The 4,725-nt window shown below is 42.7% G+C and overlaps 1 non-coding gene across 1 annotated transcript; it reads right to left on the bottom strand.

The window, feature by feature from the left end:
* Positions 1-713: 713 nt before the first annotated feature.
* Positions 714-820, bottom strand: LOC145071728 (small nucleolar RNA R71). The gene has a single exon (XR_013690735.1). It is a non-coding gene; the product is annotated as a small nucleolar RNA R71 (small nucleolar RNA).
* Between the last annotated feature and the right edge of the window lie 3,905 nt (positions 821-4,725).

Below are 4,725 nucleotides of genomic sequence, written 5' to 3'. Positions count from 1 at the left end.
TGTTCTTTTTATGTGTTTTCTGTTTTGTTTACAGTTGTTTCATGACCCAAGGATCTGATACACCTCTGGTCCCCCCTCTTGAAGACCCGGAATCCGCGCTAAGGAAGAGCAAGGGCAAAGCCGTTGGAGAAACCACATCTTCAAAGAACTCACCACTCAAGAACTTAAAGTCCGTTTTCAGCAAGAAGAGGAGCAGCAAATCAGGAGCATCCAGTGCCTCGTTGACAATTGAAGAGCCAATTCAAGAAGATATCGAGTACGAGACCGAGGAAGAAGAAGAGCATACTTACGAGCACGAAACCGATTCCGAAGAAGAGTTAGCTATCACAATGGCTAACATTGATGAAGTCCCCATGGGGGAATGGAAGAAAAGGATGCATGATGACACCGGGCCGGGACTTGTGCAACCCGCAATTCCCGTGACCGCTACTTTCGAACTAAAAGGCCATATTCTCGCCCAACTCAAGGAGATTCCTTTTTATGGGAAGGATCACGAAGACGCTTACAAGCACTTGGACGAAGTGAATGATGTGGCCGATTACTTCAACGTACCGAATGTTCCACGCGAGACCCAGCTTCTTCGCATGCTTCCTGTCACATTTAAAGGAGCTGCAAAAGATTGGTTAAAGTCACTTCCTCCCGGATCGGTCACCACATGGGCCAAGATGAAAGAAGAGTTTATAGACCATTTCCGCCCGCCCTCCAAGATAGCCAAGCTAAAGAAAGCCATTGCCAACTTCGAGCAACAACCCGGAGAATCTCTTTATGAAGCTTGGGAAAGGTACAAGAGCCTACTTAGAAATTGCCCACACCATGACCTTAATAGCCAACAAGAGGTCTCTATTTTCTATGATGGAGTCAATGTCACCACAAGGCAATTGCTTGATTCTCAAGGCCCGCTCACAAAGAAGGCACCCCAGGTAATTAAAGAATTAATTGAAGAATTCTCTAAGCACTCTAGAGAATACCACAATCCGAGAAACGAAGTAAGTCGGGGGGTAGTGAACGCGGCAAATGATAGCATGGCAGCGGTGATAGCTAAGCTTGATAGTCTAGATCGAAGAATGACAAAAATGCATCAAACAATCCATGTTATTAGGGTAGGATGCGACAATTGTAGAGGGCCCCATCTCACAAAGGATTATGATTTGGATGAGAATGGAAATAAGAGAGCTCAAGTCTTCTATTCAAGTGGCGATCGATATGATGAAAATTGTCGGAAACCTAAGAAGGAATGGCTACCATACGAAGAGTATAAGAAGGCAAAGGAGGAGAAATACAAGCAGAAGGAGAGGGGACTATACCAAACGGAAGAACCGGTAGAAAAGAAAGCCGATTTAGAAGAGTTATTCACTAGATTCATAGCCGCGTCTGAAAAAAGACACAGTGATCACGATGTTGCCATACACGAGACCAGAAACATGCTAAGGAATCAGCAAGCATCAATTCTCAACATTGAGAAACAGCTGGGGCAGCTTGCGCATCAAGTGAATGATAGAAGACCGGGTCAACTTCCAAGTAACACCGAACCCAATCCAAGAATGGAGAATGTAAATGTAATAACCTCCAGCAGTGAATAAACATTTACAGAAGCACTGAGAATCTCCAAGAAGAAGGCAGAAAAGGTAGAAGAATCGGACCCAGCAAAACCCGATCCGACTCGCCGAGTCACTTCATTGGACTCGACGAGTCCAATCGTAAATGAGAAAAATGTCAGTTCTTTGAAGCCTTATAATCCTCCTCTGCCATACCCAACCAAAGCCATGCCTGCAGAAAAAGTAGAAGCATACAAAACCTTCATGAAGCATGTTAATGATTTACAAGTTAATGTGCCATTTGTGGACACAATGCTCCAAACACCTAAGTACTTCAACTTGCTTAAGGGTCTTTTTGCTGCTAGGAAATATTTGGCTGAAGTCGCGGAAATATTGATGAGTGAGCTACCTTAAAAGAAGGGTGATCCAGGAAATATTGTGATTCCGCGCCAATTTGGTAATGACGTTTTCACCCGAGCATTAGCTGATTCGGGGGCAAGCATCAATCTGATGCCTTTTTCATTCTTTAAGAAGTTGAATTTACCAGAACCAAGGCCGGTGAATATGAAGATCCATTTGGCGGACAAGACGATAATTCATCCACAAGGCGTTTGTGAAGATCTCCTCATAAAATTTGATATGGAAGAAGACCCCGAAATTCCAATTATTTTGGGGAGATCACTCTTGAACACCGCGTGTGCGTTAATTGATATATGTGAGTCTACATTGACATTAAGGGTGGGTGATGAGTCTGTAATGTTTAAAGTTATTCCAGAGGCCAAGCAAGAAGAGGAAAAGAATGAAGACATCTCATTTATCCAATTGGATGATGAGATATTACAAAAAGAGCTTTCACTTTTGCTAAAAGAAGATCCAACCAAGTTTTTGATACGCTCTGAAGAAGATGGAGATGTTAACAAGGACTTGGAGGAGTTAGAAAAGCTACTGGAAGGAGCCAACTCAGAAAACACCCAAGAATTAATGGAAACCGATCAGACTCGCCGAGTCATTTTACTGGACTCGACGAGTCCAGTCAAAATTGACAAAGACTTGGCCGACTCAGATCTGTTTGTAACTAGTTCTTCACATACCTTGGATTTAGATATTATTCATGATTCTTTAGAAGAACAAACAGCAGAAGGAGGAATGGGAATGAAAGTTCAATTCGCCGATGTGGCATGGCTTGATACGATTCCGTTTGAAGATGGGTTGAGCACAGGAAAGGATGAAGAGACAAAGGAAAGGAGGGTGGAAGCTGATCAACCATTCACTACTAAACCTAAAGCACGAGCCATCATGAAATATGAAGTAATTAAATTTAAAGAGAAGGAGGTGCAAGAAAAGGTGAAAAAGAATGGGGTAAAGAAGAAAAAGAGGAAAAGGGAAGCCCAAGGAGCTGAGGATGATGTTGTGAAAAAGAAAAGAGATGCATTGAAAAGGGCTTACAAGAAGAAGATTCTCGCTTACAAAACAAAGTACAAACCACAAAAGACTGGGCGTGCATTCCCGATGCTGGAAGATGACAAGACGTAGACGGGAAGGAGTCCAGCTAACGACTCCTTAAAAAGAAGCGCTTGGCGGGAGGCAACCCGTTATTTAGAGTTTGCTTTCTTTTACTTTTTAGTTTTGTTTGAAATTTTTCTTTCGTTTTAGATTGTTAATTCTCCAATTCGTCGGACATGTCTGCTTGAGAGTGTGCATGGGCTAAGTGTGGGGTGAAATGATTTTTTTTAGATAAATGAAAAATTTTTATGAATTTTTGCAAAAGACTCGCCGAGTCTCACCACGACTCGACGAGTGTATATGGATTTCAGAAAAAGTTTGACATCGCGACCAGACTCGCCGAGTCTGACCCCGACTCGACGAGTCGGTATTATTTACAGAAAAAAAATAATAATTTTGAAATTACTTTTACAACCAGTAACTAGGGTTTTAACCCTAATGAATCAGTTTTCTTTTCACACACACACTCGCCGTGCGCCTATCTCTCAACTTTCTCTCAAGCATTCATCTTTGTTCTTCAATTTTTCTTCAAATCTTTCAAGTGCCATCTAAAAAGGTAATGAATTTCTTCTTGTTTTCTGTTAAGAACATGATTATAAGGCCATCTATGCTAGAAATTGCATGAAAAAACCCGTATTTGAAAAGTAGTAAATTTCTAGTGTTTTGATTTTTCATGAATTATGTTGTTTTGAATGCTTATTCTGGCCTTAATACCTTAATAATATGTGTCTAGACAAAACCCTTGACGAAATTTCCAGGTTTCATGGTCCAATTTCCATCGACCCTCCGACTGACTCGTGCAGTTCGTGCGACTCGCCTAGTCGTACATGGACTCGACGAGTCGAGTCGGGAAACATATGCGAGACGTTTTTTATTATGTGTTTCTGGGTTTTGTGTCTTTGTTTTGCAGAAATCATGTTCAGAAGGGGGAAAACTTCCAGTGGCCACCAAGGGGACTTTCCTTGGTTGAATTTCCCACAAATCGAGTCCGCTTCAACATTGCGGAAGTGGAAGAAGAAGTTGGCTGACATAAAAAAGAAAGAGATCTATGTGCCCAACCGGATACATTGGGATTGGCTGCAAAATGTGCGCTATGAGGAGGAGTTAGCTCCTTATCTTGTAAAGGAGTTTCACCACGAAGTCGAAACGATGATTTGCGACGGGTGGAGCCGGGTCTTCCGTATTCAAGAGCTGGTTTATTTGGAGCTGTGTTTGGAGTTCTTCTCCACGGTATCTTTCACCGGGGGAGTGGATGCTTATCACACGTCAAGCTTTAGTTTCTGTCTTGGGGGAGAATTTCATCAATGCTCTGTGGTGGATCTTGCCTGTCGATTAGGGGTTTATGATCAGCCCTTGGTCTCAACACCCATCTTTCGGGCCTTTTTGGCACAAACCCATATGGTGTTTCCCGAAGGAGTTACGAGCGTGGGCTAGTGGAGTACAATTGGTAACAAGGTCTATATTCCGAAGTCGGCACAGGAAGAGAGCATTCGATCCCCAACACACCGCCTCATCCATCGTCTCATTTCATCCACCATCAACCAAAGGAAAGATGATGACAAGGTGTCTAACCTTGATGTCTTCTATTTGTGGAGAATTATTACACCCGGCGTTTTTTGCAATATTCCTTGGTGTCTAGCTTCATATCTCTCGGAGGGTGCGGTCAAGGATCGCAAAACTTCTCGAA

The sequence above is a fragment of the Lactuca serriola genome, chromosome 8, assembly GCF_051521515.1.
Source record: "Lactuca serriola cultivar US96UC23 chromosome 8, Lser_US96UC23_V15, whole genome shotgun sequence".
NCBI lineage: Eukaryota > Viridiplantae > Streptophyta > Magnoliopsida > Asterales > Asteraceae > Lactuca > Lactuca serriola.
This window is presented reverse-complemented; position numbering and strand designations above follow the sequence as displayed.